Genomic DNA, 17,888 nt, shown 5'->3' on the forward strand with positions numbered 1-17,888 from the left:
GAATGAGTGTGTGTGTGATAGCATGGAAGTGTAAGGGTGGTGGTCGTGGTAGCATGGCATAGGGAGGCTGTACTCACACTCCTATCATTCCCAGGTTCCAGCATGTACTGGCTGCCTTGGCTTGATAGGGGTGTGATTGCTGTTAGCAGTTATATATATATATATATATATCTCCAGAAATGCCTTTTAACCCCCTATATGCCACTCTTCTCCATGTTATGCCTTTTAACCCCCTATATGCCACTTTGGCATATAGGGGGTTAAAGGCATATCATGGGGCAGAGTGGCATATAGGAGGGTATAAGACATTTCTGGAGGCAGAGTGGCATATAGAGGGTTAAAAGGCACATCATGGGGCAGAGTGGCAAATAGGGGGTATAAGGCATTTCTGGGGGCAGAGTGGCAACCCTGGGGGCAGATGTGCATAACTGGGGGGGGGGGCAGGTTGGCAAATAAAAGGAAATAAAAAAATAGATTTTTCTCAATCATAGCTTTTATTAAATATGAAAAAATTGTTTACATGAATTAATATTTACTAGTAAAACTTTTTTTCCTATAGGGTAGTCTTATATTCAGGCTTTTTGTTTTTTCCTAAATTAATATTTAGATTTTGGGGGGTCGTCTTATAATTGAGCAAATACGGTATGCTTCTCTCAGTTCAATAAGTTAATATTCTAATAAGTAGAACTGCATGTGACACATTGTAGCTAATTTAAACAGCCTAACGCTGGTTCTTGGCAGAGATAGCGCATTGTTCTGATTGGTGATGGAACGGAAAGAATAAAGTTACGCTGGTTGCTCAGCTATCCTGTCTTGCAGATGATACTGAGGTGGTCTCCAGTGCGCTTCCCTCCAACACTTCCCCCTTCAAGATATACATATTTATATTTCATGGTAATTTTTCATTTCAAAACCATTCATTTTACATTCATTTAAAGAGAAAGATTTTTGGCACTGTAATTTCAGTGATGTAATTTCATAGTTGCAATTTTCTGTAACGCTCTGGCATACTTCAAAATAAACATCAGAAATAAATTTACATTGGTTTGATGAGTATCTTTTCTTCATTGGTGCAACTGCAATTAACTCTACATCTCATCTTCAATATACAATATTTTTCTTAGTAGTAGTGTTTTCATATTTCTAGCATAAGATATTTTTTAAGTAGAAACTTCACTCAGTACAAAATGACTACCACTTTAACAAGTTCCATGCAGTCTCTATCACTGCATTTGCTTCCTGATCTTTCTCTTTATTAGTTTCTGTATTGGAAATAGTTTTTCAACTTTTGAAAGTTGTTGAGGACATATCTCATAGGTTTATAGCACTTTTTGAATATCCCCAAAATAAAAAAGTTTTTAATGAAATCAGCAAAAACTTAAAATGAGTGTCAATGTCAGAAATGTTGAATATAAAGTGAATATGGCAGATTTTTGTTACTGCTTTTGTCCTTAGTTATTACATTATGTAAGCAGTTACTATGGCTTTATATAAATATTTAATATTAATAGTTTTTTTTCATACACCTTCTATTTGTAACAGTATTGTTTCATATTTATCAACTGTTGGCTGAGCCTGAACCTATGTCCAGAATGCATTATTAATTGCTGTTGATACTAAAGGTTAATAACCAAAGTTATGGTGGGTAAAGGTGATGGAAAACTAATTAAGGGGGTAGTAGAAGCATTATTAAACACTCATCTATAGACACCAGACAAGCCAGATATTGTAAATATCTATTGTAAATATCTATTGTAAATAGCATAAAAGAAAACAGATGTCACACATGTCTGACTCAACTGAACAGCTACCCAGTGCTCCCCACAGAGACTTTATAGGCCATTCCCTTTTTGCTCTGCAGTGCTATGACTGAGGATTTTGGGCTTGTTTACTCAGGGACCCCATGTCTTGGTCTTTTGTTTCTATTTCATGATTTAATTTCTATCTTTGTACCTAATCTTTTCATGATTTCATAATTTACATTTCTCCATCTCTTCCATTTTTCAAAACATGCCTCTATTTTCTACTCTCTTTTTTTATCTCTATCTCTGATTTTACTGATTTAGGGCCAATTTATCACTATTTATCACCTGATATTCATACACATCTACACATGTGCAATAACTGCATGCACACATACAGAAAGCACTGCAAAGTCATGTCTCGCAAGTTCCAGATGTGGTACTGCATTCTATGGCTAAAGTTTCCATAATAATGTCTGAAAGTAATATGACTGTTGCTGTTCATGAGTGTTTTTCAATACTATTAATAAGTATTTCAATATGTTAAAATAAGAAAGATAATTTACAGAACAGGTTATTGTTTAGTTAAACATTCAATACCTAGGCTTACACTGCAATATATACAACAGTATTAACATATTATTATTAGACATTTACAATAGTTTTGATAACAAAAATGTTGGAAAATCCAATATAAGGGAGCCTTAGAAAAATCAAATTAGACATCTTGCCTGCGTTTTAACATATTAAACAAAAACATTGCTTATGGCAGCACCATAATTCAAAATTAAAAAGGAACCATCTCGTTTCAATTCAGAGGCATGTCAGTGAAGTAAAAAAAAACAAAACAATGATTTACTTGTATTAACATTAGCTTTTAATCTAACAATAAACAGATGGTGACAATCATAGTGGAAGAAAATACTGGGACTTGATTGTGCTTATGACAATTTCTTCTTCTGATTCTTCTTTCTTAGTAAACAACATCAATATTTGGTTTAAACAAGAGCTGCCGCAAGTAACGTAAAACCATCAAAAAGTATCTATAATTGGTAATAACACCACATGTGTATCCAAACCAGAGGCTTTCTGTCAGTGGCCTTCGCTGTCAAACCTAAATTCACTTTTAGCAACTACATATACAAACTACAGGGCTACCACTAACACATGGACTCAATAATGGCATTGACTGGTCCAATATTGCAGGTCTTTCTGTGTCATGGCCCTGCACTCTGATAATTTTATCCCTGTGGTAATCCGAGTTATAATTTTTGTCCTTTATTCCTCTCTCTGCTGATTTCCCAACTTCACTGAGCTCCTACTTGTGCCTGTATTTCCCTGGTCCCAGTTTATATAATCTGTCACTAAGCGCTGTATTTTCCTGGTTTTGCACTTTACCACCTGCCAACCAACCAATGGCTTCTCTCACATTCCTTTTATATAGTCCTTGATCTGCTTGATCTCAGGCATTATACATTTAAAGGCCTACTGGCCTACAAGTGTGAAAGAGGATAAAACAGTCTTCAATCCTTATGGGGTTAAGGGTGGATGGGGAGTAACAACAAGCACTTTGAGCATTTAAAATACGCTTAAAAATGTGTGAATATTTTTTAATGGACTTCATTTATCAAATCCACCCTCCTTAATGTGAGTCTACAACACTGATCATTAGAATGTATCAATAGCATAATGCATAATATATTGCCAGCAGAGACTTATAAACCCTACATGTGCATCCATCTCACATCATTTATTACAATCTAGTTTCATGCTCTGCGTGTTCAACACCTGGGGTAATGTTCCTATACTGAAGAAAGGTCTATACGTTATCTTGAAAACTCATTAAGTTTGAATAACCATAAAATGCGCTCCTTCTCAGAATTGAGGAGAATTAATTGTGTTTTTCATTACTTTGTCACCATAGTTACTGAGCATACTACTAATATAATATATTCTCTCCCTCCTAGAAAAAAAGGCAAGCCTCAAAATCTCCTAATTAAACCAGGTTTCTTGTCAAATACACATTATAAATATCACATCTTACATATTAAGCTATTTAAATCCTTAGCCACATTTACCAATTACTTGTACGTTTTTGCATGTTTTTAGCACACCCAAAGGAATAACAGTTTAAACAAATCATAAAATAGCATTTCTGCTTTTATGTTTGAAATGAAATTTCAGACTCTAAATATGTTGAATGCAAGGCAAAACAAAAACACAGCTGTGCAAACGATAGAAAGTAAATCTCCACATCGCATATCAGTTAATAAACCTTTTTCTCAAAGGAATTGTTATATGCAAAATGTAAGCAAGGAAAGGAGCCATAAAAGTGTTAAAAAGAAGATTGTAACAACAAAAAAATAAGAAGAAATCCTCACAACTGTGGGAAGGTCTACTCACAAAAATAGTGAATGCGAATTGGCAAATCATTTTGGTTTGCAGCAGTAACTATTGCCAACTCAACACTCCACTCTCATACATTCGACTGCATGAAAAGGGAAGTTTATGCAAATTGAAAATAGTAAGTCATTTGTAAATTCAATAAACCATAATTTGTTTCAATGTTAGAACTAAGTTAAATCAAAACAATAATGAATAATGAATTGTGACTCATGGCTGTTTTAAACATTTATGGTAAGGGGAAGCGTAGTGGTCAGTGATTGCCACTTTATTGGTTAACAGTGGTTAATAGGAGGTCTGGGGACCTTCCTTTGCTTTGTTTATTCATTTTGGTTTAATTAAACTTCTTTATTTAAGCATATAGAGGAAAGTTTATTTAAAAGGTGGAAAAATGTTAGAACAAGAAGCCATAATCTAAAACTGGAGGGTCAGTTTTAGACTGCGACGGGCCCATGCTTCTAGGTGTGGCAACTGGTATTTAATGTGGATAAATGCAAAGTAATGCATCTAGGGCATAAAAACCCATTGGCAGAGTATAGAATATTTGATACTGTCCTAACCTCAACATGTGAAGAAAGGGATTTAGGGGTAATTACTTCAGAGGAAGTAGATAATGCAATTGAGTAGCAGGAAATGCTAGCAGAATGCTTGGTTGTGTAGGAAGAGTTATTACCAATAGAAAGAGGGAAGTGCTCATGCCGTTCTACAGAGAACTGGTGAGACCTCACTTGGAGTATTGTGTACAGTACTGGAGAGCGTATCTCCAGAGGGATATAGATACGTTGGAGAAAGTTCAGAGAGGAAGAACTAAAATGGTTCATGGATTACAGGATACAACTTACCAGGAAAGGTTAAATCTTAACATATAAAGCCGGAAGACGTCACAGGGGACATTTAAATACTTAAAGAGAGTCAACATGATAAAGGAAGATAGTTTATTTAAAAGAAGAAATACTACCAGTACAAGAAGACATAATCTTAAACTAGAGGGACAAAGGTTTAAAAGTAACATCAGGAAATATTATTTTACTTAACCCCTTCACGACCGGGACGTACCTGGTACCTGCGGACCAGGTACGTCATCCCAAAAAAAAATGTCCCCACAATCGTGGTGATTGCGGGGGCACTGCTGCCGCTGTATGCCCAGGTGTCTGGGCAGACCAGCACAGCTACCCTGACCCCCCCCCGGGCCTTCGATCACTCTCACAGAGCGGTTCTGTAGGCTCAAAACACAGAAAGCTTCAGGGAACATGGCTTCTACCTTCCTGTGGCTTACAAAGTAATCTCACATAATGTAAGAGGACAGAATGGACCTCAAAATGGCAGCAGGCTACCAGATATTTTGAATGTTTGTATGGTGATATTATTATGCTTAAAAAGCTTTAAGAGGACCAACATTCCCAAATTTTGGGGGAAGAAATATACTTCTCAATATCTCAGTACACATAGCTCTCGCAAGGATAATGGGAATAGTATCCTTGTGCATTATAGACCCCATTTTACTGTACAAAACAAGTAACAGATAAGGAGGGCCGGTTTGTTGGGGACCCTTCATAATACATCTGTTGCTTTACTTAACATATATGCCCCCTCATACTGAGCAGCAGCCTTCTACATTAAATAACAGATTTAATTTTACCTTTATGACACCACCACATTATTCTGGGGAGGGACTTTAACACAGTTGCAGATGTTTATTTGGATCATAGGGGTAGCTCAGTAGAGAAGCCAAGATATGCAAACACTAAATCTTTGAGAAATATGGTGGAGACAATAGCCCTGGCGGATGTTTGGAGGATAAGACATCCTGGTGATTTTGATATATTAACAAATATCTAAAATATTGCACGTGATGGAAGTTTTCCAAATATATAACACAAGTGAACAATAGATGATAATGTTACTTAATTTCAATGTATTCTTTGCGCAACTGTTACTGTGACGGGCATAGCTGAAATCGTGTTGATGTATTCACACATAGGAGACATGTTTAAGCTGTACTTATTGATTTGTCTTGCCAAATAAAATGTATTCAAACTAAAAAAAATGCATGAGATAAGCATAAAGCTATCCGAAATCAAATAAAGACCAAGGACTGATTAGGTTCTGAGTCTTTACCAGATGGGCAATCCAGATGGGCCAAATGGTTCTTATCTCCTGTCAGGGTTCTATGTTCTTATATGTTGACAGAATAAGTTAAAGTTATTAGTAGCTAAGCTTAATATGTTTTCTTTCTCCAAATTCTCATTTCTTATCTTTTAGAAAGGTGCATCTGGGGACATTAAAGGGGCTCTCCAGCCACCATATGCAGATTAATGCATATGATAGGTGGGTGATACCTTTATGTTTTCATGAGGTCCGTTTTGCAAATGCATGAAGAGGTTCAGTAGAATCCCTCAATGCATTTGTCTCTCCCCCCTGGCTTAATTCCTTGCAGGAGGTGCATTTCCCTGCACGTGATATACTCACCTCCAGTTAGATTAATTTCTGACTGTGCTGAATGAGGCATGCAAAGGTCTGTCTAGACCCCAGTGCATAAGTCTTCTAATTCTTTTCAATCAGTTACAGGAATATTCCCATTGGCTTTGTTGGAGGTACGTTACTGCCACTGATTGACAGCCCATGAGTGGCAAGACATTTCAGATCCTGGAGGAAGAAAGTAGGTTTTGTACCCTGGTTGCAAATTCTGTTTCAGGTAGGTGCAGAAATAAATGTGTATATCCTAACGAATTATTATTTTCTGTCTTACTGTATGACAAACAGTAGATAACCCAGGCTTAATTCTACCATGAGTCATGAGACTATAGCATTACACCATACTGTACAACTCTAATCCTTAAATATGTTATTCCTTCACAGAAAAATAAAGCATCCTAAAATGTAATGAAGCTTGTTTTCTCTAGAAAGTATTCATTTAATCAACACAACAAAACTGTCATTCTTGAGCAGCTAAGAACAAGTACAAAAAAATCTTAAAATTACAAAGAATACAAAGAAACAGCTTTACTGGTGCATGGATGATACAATATAATCAAATTATAAAAATACGAATGTGCTTTTGAGTGTTGTTGGTAAATATTGGGTACTTGAGTTAATGAAAGGCAATTGCGATGATGTCATACTTGCCAACATTTAAAGGGAAAACAAATCTATTGACATATTATTGCCACTTAGTTATGATTTATTATATTGATAGGTTAGTAATGATCAGCACACGTTCTTGTGGGAATTTGTATTCTGGTGTATTTCACTCTTAGCTCAATTGTCATAACTAGCATTACTGATAAAACTCATGCAATAGAGTGGCAGGGTGTTGGCCTTTTTGAGGTAGTTTTTTCTTTTGAATAATATAATTCAAAATTGACTCTTTATATAAGAATAAACAATTTTGACATGAATATTTATTCAAACTATAGTTGGCTATAATCCAGGTATGGAAATGTACAATTTTTTTTTAATGATGTGAAATGTTATATAGCTAACACATACTTCTTTAACATTTCTTTACGAACAGGAAATTGGGAAACATGCACCTAGAATTATACATACATTGTAACATTTAATTAATTACACAGTGCATAAATGATAGAGGCTAATTAGCACTTTTATCTTCAGAGTACTCTAATTGCTCACTAGCACAAGTAAGTACTCATCCTTTAGCAGGTATTGTGCATGACACATTTGCTTCATTAACCTTTAACCTTTCCCCACCAGCTCAACTCATTAATTAAGAAGCTGGTTCTCTGAGTTATCCTTCTCTCATAATGACATCTTAATTGCTTTATTTATTTAGCAGACATCTTCTTACACTTTCAGATAATCCCAATTCTCTGTAATCCCCTAACCCCATGGTATATTTCACTCTTGTGGAAATATTGTTTAGAATATTGATTGGCAATGTCAGAATGGAGAGGTCACTAAATGATTTTGTATCTTAAGCAACATATTCACACTTATATCTGAACATTCAATAAATATCAAGTGAAGCTTACATAAATTATAAAACAAATGCATGTTTTAAAAAACAGACGGTATATATATCAGTCTAACATATTTGTTTCCCTTTGATATATTTTTATTAGGCTTTTAGTAGCTCCAGCTTTATTGCTATGTCTGTTTCAGCTCTCATGTCTCTGCTCATGTGAATGAAGTTTGATACACATGATTATTAAAGGTAAACAGAAATGTGTTCAGCTGGAAAATGTGATAATGTATCCTTAAGCGTCTTGTTTTCTGCAACCTGTGTTCAGTCAAGTGTGGAAACCTATGTTTTTCTAAGTAAGTAATTTATTAAACAAAATCTACCGCAGAGAAAACATTTTAGCCATTCTACTGTTGTTCATCTATTTATACTATATTATTGAAAAGAAAAGAAAAAATAAATTGGCCATCATAAATTTCCCAGGAAGATAGTAATAATTATGGTTTGCAATCATCTTTGAGAAAAAAAGTAACCTGAATTCAGTCATAATTAAACAGACTGTATGGTTTTTAATTTATGGCGTCATCCTCAATAGCTATCTAATTGTGGTGTTCAGAAATGGAGAGGAATAAGGCAATACATACGTTACTTCTACCCAGGCCCGGACTGGCCATCGGGCACACCGGGCATTTGCCCGGTGGGCCGGGCCACGGCAGGGCCGCACTGACTTAGGGGCTGATGGAGCTGTAGCTCCAGGCCCCTACCCTACCTACGGCCGCATTAACGCAGGGCATAAGGGGCACCTGCCCCTTAAGCCCGCCGCAACTGCGACCGGGTCCGCCACTCTAAGGGGCCGGGAAGTCCCCACCAAGGCCGGCCTTACGGGTCTGCGGCCGCACAGAGTTTAAATTAAAACATCGGGGTTTTTTTTAACTTTATTTAACATCCTCCATGTTAAATAAAGTTTTTTTAAGTTGAAAAAAAAAACCCCGATGTTTTAATTTAAACCCTGTACGGCCGCAGACCCCTAAGGCCGGCCCTGGTGGGGGCTTCCCGGCCCCTTAGGGCAGGGCCGACCTTTGGGGTGTGCGACCACCCCCCCAGGGGGCGGCGGCGGGGGGCGGTCCGCACTGGGTGCCGCCAACTTGCGGCACCCGGCACCCCTCCAGAGACGGACAGTAATGTCCGCCGCTGGAGGAGCAGGCTCGCAAGGGAGCGGTATCGGAGGTCTGTTAAAGACCTCCGATACCGCTCCCTTGTGATCCACGCGGCAACAGCTGCTGTGCGCCGGGGTTTGTTGTCAGATCCCGGCGCACAGCACTGAAGCCGCGCCCACCGCTGTCCGTGCCCTCTGACCCGGAAGAAGACAGAGAAGACAGAAGAACTGAAGAAGAGGAAAAGAAGCTGAAAGAAGAAAGGAAAGGTAGGAAAACATTAAGTGAGAGTGGATTGGTGTATATGTGTGTGGATTGGTGTATATGTGTGTGGATTGGTGTATATGTGTGTGGATTGGTGTATATGTGTGTGGATTGGTGTATATGTGTGTGGATTGGTGTATGTGTGTGGATTGGTGTATGTGTGTGGATTGGTGTATGTGTGTGGATTGGTATATGTGTGTGGATTGGTATACGTGTGGATTAGTGTATGTGTGTGGATTAGTGTATGTGTGTGGATTGGTGTATGTGTGTGGATTGGTATGTGTGTGTGGATTGGTATGTGTGTGTGGATTGGTATGTGTGTGTGGATTGGTGTATGTGTGTGTGGATTGGTGTATGTGTGTGGATTGGTGTATGTGTGTGGATTGGTATATATGTGTGGATTGGTATATATGTGTGGATTGGTATATATGTGTGGATTGGTATATATGTGAGGATTGGTGTATGTGTGTGGATTGGTATATGTGTGTGGATTGGTATATATGTGTGGATTGGTGTATGTGTGAGGATTGGTGTATGTGTGTGGATTGGTATATATGTGTGGATTGGTATACGTGTGGATTAGTGTATGTTTGTGGATTGGTATATGTGTGTGGATTGGTATGTGTGTGGATTGGTATGTGTGTGGATTGGTGTATATATGTGTGGATTGGTATGTGTGTGGATTGGTATACGTGTGGATTGGTATGTGTGTGGATTGGTATGTGTGTGGATTAGTATATGTGTGGATTGGTATATATGTGTGGATTGGTATATGTGTGTGGATTGGTATGTGTGTGGATTGGTAAATGCGTGAGAGTGATGGGTGTTATGCTGTACCATTTCCAATGTCTTTTTTCATGATCTAATTATGCTCTAAAAGTACATCATAACTCCCATCACTCTATACTGTTCCATACAGTGGCAGAGCTGGGAGACAGAGGCCTTGCACCCCCACCACAGGACTCCTGAAAGGTAAGTGAACTTCAAAGAGGGAGAGGGTAGATAGTTAGGAGGGGGTAGTTGCGGCGGGCTTAAGGGGCTCTGTGTTAATGCGGCCATATAGTACCAGTCAGTCCGGTCCTGAGTGGGCCTATTTTAAGGTGGGGGCCTGGAGCTGCAGCTCCATTAGCCCCTAAGTCAATCCTGCCCTGCCACAGGCGCGGTCGCAGTTGCTGCTTGCTTCGGCAACAAGGTAAGTAGGGTGAGGGAGGTGGGTGCAGTGTGAAGGGGCAGAGGGGGGGTTAGATAGTGAGAAAGGGGGAGGGGATAGATAAAGGCGCTACATATTGAGAAGTGGGGAAGGGGGTTACATAGTGAAAAGGGGCAGATAAGATGAAGAGAGGGGGTAGTGTGAATGCGTATGAGAATGAATGAATAAATGTGTGGATGAATTGTGTGAATGCGTATGACAATGAATTCATGTGAGGATGAATTGCTTGAATGATTTGTGAGACTGCATTAATGAATGTGTTAATGATTTGTGTGAATGATTAAATGCAAAGGTGGCACATGAAGGGTGGGCTTTAACAATAAATAAATAAATAAATAAATAAATATGGGCTGCTCAGGCTTAAATGCCCGGGCCTATTTTTTGTCCCAGTCCGGGCCTGCTTCTACCTCTATCAAAGCAGAAAAAACACGAATTCATAGTTTATAATTTTTTTATATAATGGAGTAAACTACATTATTTTTGGTTACTTTTTAACTTGAGGGGGGACAAGGAAGTTTTTTCACTTAAATTTTTAGCGGGAGAGGTACAAGAAATTTGGGTACCTGTTTTTTACAGTTTTTACATTTTTGACCTTTTTTTTGCATTTTTCTTAAAAACGCTATAAAGACCTTAGGGATCTCTCTTTCAGTTAGACTGTACTCCTTATGATGCCATGGTGGTTACTTATTCATTTTCTTTTTTCTTTTATTTTGTGTTTATTTTTAAGCTATTTTTAACTTAATTTTTATTGATTTCGTTTTTCTTATTTCTGAAGATAAAGAAACTCTTTTTTTTTTTTAACAAGCACTTGATCTATTACATCCCGGCAAGTACAATGCCCCACCAGTACAAAAACCATTGGACACATTATTATGTGGTACTATGGTTGTGTAGTGGTAAAATTATTCAGTTTTATAGTTTTTAATTCTGACATCCATCAAAGACATAGACAGATAATTTCATGCACATTTTTATTAATTTCTCTTAATCCAACTATCATCTTTAGTAGGACACCGTAACACATTTCCTGAATTGAATAGCTACATTTTAGTAAACTCATAAAAAGCCTCTACAATAAGAGCTTGCAGCTCTGTGAAGCTTTTATTACAAGCGTTTAAGATCAGGTACCAGTTAAAAGTCTGTGACGATAAAACAAATTGGTTTTTATCAATTATTTATGTGTAGTATATATTTATAAGAGTAAAGCTTAGGGATGTTCTGGAATATGGGAGTTCCAATTGATTTTTGTGTGTTATTTGTATTTGATAAATTGAATGCCGTCAATAACTCTACAAAATAAGCAATTAAACTGCAATGATAAACAAAAGTTATTTCTAGTATGTGCATTATGACGGTGAGCTGGTAATAGTTATGGAAATTAAATTATTAAAATGCCTGAACAGGTAATATGGTATATGTAGACTAAAATGTTGGTGTGCCATAAATATGGCAAACCTAGGGTGACAAGGTGTCCTGGATTGCTTGGGACAGCTCCTAAATTAAAGGAGCTGTCCTGTATCATAGACAGCTCTTTTCTGTGAGGCAGCTCTTTTGTTTTCATGCAACCTGACCTTTCTGTGAGGCAGCTCTTTTCTTTTCATGCAATCAGTAAATCTTAACAGATAAAAATCAAGCCATGCTTGTGTAAACTGCATTATGTCTCAGTAGCTGTGTCTTCTCCCCATTTTCCACACATTCAAAGAGAGGGGGGAGGAATCCCTTGTGCTTCCAAGGCAAGGAGAAGTCCTGGCCCTATGTAAAAAAGTAATTGCCCCTTAGTTACTAAATCAGTCAATTAAGCAAATGTAATTAATAATTGGGTTCAATTTACTAGACAAATCCAGATGTGATTACTGCCAGCTCGGTTGAATATAAACAATTAAATAGAACCCATATTGCAAAGAGAAGTAGGCTAAAGGGTCTTAAAATGTAGCACATCATGTCACAATCAAACTAAATTCAATAACAGATGAGAATCAAAAATCAAAGTCATTGACATCAATCAGTTTGGAAATGGTTCCAATTCCATTTCAAAGACTCCAGGACTCCATGAACCATGGTGAGATCCATTATCTACAAATGCAGAAAAGTTGGAACTGTGGTGAACCTTCCTCAGAGTGGATGGCCTACCAAAATTCTGCCAAGAGTGCTTCGACAAATCATCCAATAGGTCAAAAAAAAAAACAGACAAAACATCATGATTCCACAATAAAAAAAAGACAAAAATTGCATCCATGAAAGAGTTCTAAGGTAAAAACTGCTGCTGATCAAAAAGAATGCAAAGGTTCGGCTCACATTTGACAAAAAACATCTTAAAGACCCCCAAGACCTTTGTTATAATATTCTATGGGCTGATGAGTCAAAAGTGTAACATGGGTCCTGTTACATCTGGCATAAAGCTAACACACCATTCCACAATATGAATATCATATCAACAGTCAAACACAGGGGGGGGGGCGGTAGTGTGAAGGTATGGGGCTGCTTTGCTTCAGGACCTGGATGACTTGCAGGGCTGGCCCAAGGCAAAATGCCGCCTGGGGCGAATTTTAAAATGCCCCCCCCTATCTACCCTTCCTCTCCCTCCGTCCTTGCCGCCCCCCCCATTATCTACCCTCCCCCCCATTATCTACACTTCTTCCCCCCCATTATATACCCCCCCCTTGTACTTAAGCGAAAACCACTCGGCCCCTTTCTCTCTCTTTCGCTTTAAAAAAAACAAAGGGCTTGGGGCGGCGAAGTGCCTCCCCTTCAAAAGTGCCGCCTGGAGCGGTTGCCCCACTTGGCTCCATTGTTGGGCCGACCCTGATGACTTGCCATAATTGATGGAACTATGAATTCTGTTCTCTACCAGGAGAATGTCTGGCCATCAGTTTGCAACCTAAAGCTCAAGCACAGTTGGGTTATGTAGCAGGACAATCATCTGAAGCACACAAGCAAGCCCACCTCTGAATGGCTCAAAAGAAAAAAAAATGAAGATTTTGGAGTGGCCTAGTCAAAGTCCTGACTTAAATCTAATGCTGTGGCATAAACTTAAAAAGGTAGTTCATGCTCCAAAAACAATCCAATGTCTCTGAATTAAATCCAAAAAGATTGGGCCAAAATTCCTCCACAGCAATGTAAAACAAATCTTTGCCAGTTATCGGAAACATTTTGTGTTTGCACATGTTGAATGATCTGAAACATTTAAATGTGACAAATAAGCAAAAATGGAAGAAAACCTTTTGTTGCAGATCTCAACTAAACCATTATAAATAGCATTGTTATTTTATCTAAGATGATTTTGTGACATTTACCTTTTGTGAACCTGTGTCAGTTTCAAATTGCTTTTTATTGTTATGTTTTTACACTATTACATGTCGCATTTTTTCCATTTTGCATGCCAAGTGTAGTTATGTCTTAATTATTCAGTATTCATGTGAAAATCATTTAAGTATATGAGCTCATAACAAGCAAGATTTCTGTTTCTAACCTAATTTATACTGTGTTTATACTACTGCTGCATTTCACAAGGCTTCAGAAAGTATTTTTCTCTTCAGTGCTTGCTTTGTGTGATTAGTTAATTATATATACCTGATTGTTTTCCCCTTTATAGCATATGATAGGTAATTAATCCCACAGCTCACTCTGGAAGCTAGTTGGCAGCCAGTAAAGTGTGAATTTGGAACACACAGTAATCTGAAACAAATGTGACATAAAACTTAATATAATGCAGACAATGCATCCACATAAACAATGCATTCAATACTTCTATAGCAGTTGTGGGCAAGTGCTATGGAAACTCACACTATATGCAAGGCGGGATTAAAATCAGAAAATGAAATGTAATCAGCTGATCACATAAGAAACTAAAAAAATTCTAGCTATTGCTTAATTAGCGGGCTGTTTTTTATGTTATCCTTCGTGAACAAGGCTGTGTTAATGTTGGGCAAGATGGGCTTTCTTTAGATACCATTATTTTGATCATATTATCTAATTTATTAGAAAAATCATTTACTCATTTACATAAGCTATTGAAAAAAACAGCAAATTAGATTGTAATATTTGTCCTACATGTTTGAATGTTCTACAGTTATGTGAGAAAAAGAAAGTAACCTTCTTTGAATTTCAAGGTTTTAGATAACAGGACATAGTAACATTCATCTGCTCCTTAGCAGGTCTGAAAATTAGGTAACTACAACCTCAGATGGAGGGGTGTAACTAGAAACCATGGGGCCCCTCAACTTCAACAGCTAGTCTGTGCCATCATTACTCCCACACAACTGGTCTGTGCCTTCTTTGCCCTTTGCCCCCCCTTCCAACATACAACAAATGTAAACACACACAGATTGCAAACACTTACTCATACTCACTAACACACACACTCCACTTACACATCCATGGTCACACACACAATTATACATCCATGCTCACACACATGCAGGCCCGGACTGGCCATCGGGCACACCGGGCATTTTCCCAGGGCCGGATTGACGTAGGGGCCTGGAGCTGCAGCTCCATCAGTTAAAAAACTTTATTTAACATGGAGCATGTTAAATAAAGTTAAAAAACAAAAACAAAAAAACGATGTTTTAATTTAAGTCCCGGGCAGGCGCCCCTGTTGCCACGGCGCCCTGTGCAGCCGCACAGGTTGCACACCCCTAAGGCCGGCCCTGTGTTGGTACATTTACACCTAGCACACAAAGCAACACTTAATGATGGAATATTGTACAACTTTAAATAAAACATCCAGGGAACCTGAGCCAACGGCCTCTGAGACAATAAATGACTTTACTCTAATAACGCCACTGGAAGTGTACACAACTTAAAAGTTGATCTGCTAATCACCTGTCTCTAGCACTCAGAAGAACCTAATTTCCAACGGCTGTACTTAAAGCTAAAGACTGGAAAAAGACTGGATATTAAAGCAGCCTCATCACTTGGACCAGAAACATACAAATAGATTACTGACTTTAATAGATTGACAGACACCTATGGCAAGCAAAGCTTAAAAACTTAGCAGCAGCAGCACTATAATTTGCTTGATTCTCCTGCAGCGCCTTCCCCCGCTCTCAAGTATAGCCGTCGCTTAGCAACCCGTTGTATGGTGGCCGGTAGCTTACCGTCCTGTTTGAAGCAGCTGAGTGCTAGACGAGAAAACGTGGCCTGATGTGTGAAAGGGATGGCCATGCTCAGCCCTGGATTCAGGAGATGTCAATTCTGGCTTGGAGCCGACGATACTATGAAGCTCGGCCTATGCATGAAATTGAGGGGCAGGCCGAAGGCTCGATAACCGGGAGTGAAACACCAGGGGGAACCCACGGTGCCTAACTAGCGGGCACAAACATAGCAGGAGCCACAATAAAAAGCCTGCGTTTGTCTGCTTATCTTAATTACTCGAGCAGTCATGTGGAAGAGAAACTAATTGCGGTAAGATGGCTCGGAATTTGCGCAAGAATATATATATATATATATACATAAAGACTGTTACACCAAGTGCTATTCTTTAAAGTCATAGGATTCTTGAAATTTTCTTCTCTGTGTGCAAGTCAGCAAGCACTACAGAACTTAAAGGTAAAATCAATATTTGGTATTTCTGCTAAGTGAAATATGCATTCATAAATAGCATGATACAGCAGAATATTTAAGTGCAATGGTTGCGTTAAACATTTAGGCCAGTCTTTTGCTAGATGTAATCAATGAAACATTTTAGTATATATATGTGAATATTTAAGAACTAATCCCTGCAGACATACAACATCATTTCGGAGGTAGTACATGCAAAAATACAATTTTATAAACTGTAATCACATTTTATTTACTACGGATATATGTATTCTCTGACTACTATGCAGATTCATTTTGGCACATTACATCCTTTTTTTTACCCACAGCCCATGTGTTCCTACTAGTAATCACATATCCTCCAGGGAAACAGGGAGATTTCCCGGTGGGCCGCCCGGTTTGTATTTCCGGTCCTGGTGTGTGTGTTGGTGTGGCAGAGCCTGTCCTGGTGTTTGTAGTTGGTCATCCATTTCCTGGCACATTACTTTCTGTAGGAATGAATTGAACTATATCATTTTTACGTACCCAGAGATAAAATGCCCTGCTGAATTTGTAGACCGCTTCAGAGAACAATACTTTGTTGGCCCAGAAATCAGTGAGTGGAAAACTAAAGGTTTTGAGTTTACTCTATTTCAATCTGCATATCTTATTGCAAAGGTACAGTCACAGAAACTTGGATGGTGGTTGGGGTCTTCAGAGTCTGTAAAACCCAATTTAATTGTAAGGACTGATTTCATTATGCCCTATAATTCCCTTTGGTTTCACAGTTCCTCCCCCTTAAGGGAGAACCTTTTACATACACTCTGGTAGAACTGGAATTTTTTCCATCTAAAAAGTTTTTGCAGAAGCAAATGTTTTAATTCCATTATTTCTAATCTCTATAACTTCTTTAGGCCTTTTAGCACCTTTAGTATCTGGAATTTTAATAAAAAATAGAATAATAAAGTGATAAACAAGAATGATTTATAGCTATTTGGATGCCAAATAGTGTGACTCAGGTATGTATGAGGGCTGTGTGTGGGTACAAGAGCTCGGCCACAAGACAAAATATATGGTGCTGGTGTCCAAGTGTTTCCAGGGCTGTTTTCATTCCCAGTCCAGCCCTGCATACTGTTCTTTTTATTATTACTTATTCCATTTTTTTTGTTAGACCAGCTGGTTTCCATCCTGTTTTCATCTTTCTTCATCTTGGTAAGGTACTTTAGGAATTTAGTACAATCCAAATTATTCAATGAATTAATAATTCAAATGAATTATTCCTAATCCAAAATAATGGTCATTGGAATGTATCCTCAATGAAAAGGGGAAGCTATCCCTTAAAAGAAGGGCTTCATTAGCTTTTTGGGGGCAACAAACTTAATAAATTCCAGTCCATGTTAAGCCCTACTAATTATAATACAATATGAAAAAAAAATCAAATTGGATATTAACAGGTGCAGAGCTTTGAGCTTTTGTGGTTGGGCAGGATCACTAAGGTGGCGGTATTGGCAAAACTACAGCAACTGTCATACATTTGACAAATAGACTCCTTTGTATGGTACTTTTGCACAGGGATCTCTATTAATATACAGTCCTCCATGTTGCATAGTCAGCTCAGACAAAGAAATGTTTTTAAAATAGGCTTGGTCTGTTTTTGTTCAACACAGGCACAT

This window comes from Spea bombifrons, chromosome 5 (genome assembly GCF_027358695.1).
Source record: "Spea bombifrons isolate aSpeBom1 chromosome 5, aSpeBom1.2.pri, whole genome shotgun sequence".
NCBI lineage: Eukaryota > Metazoa > Chordata > Amphibia > Anura > Pelobatidae > Spea > Spea bombifrons.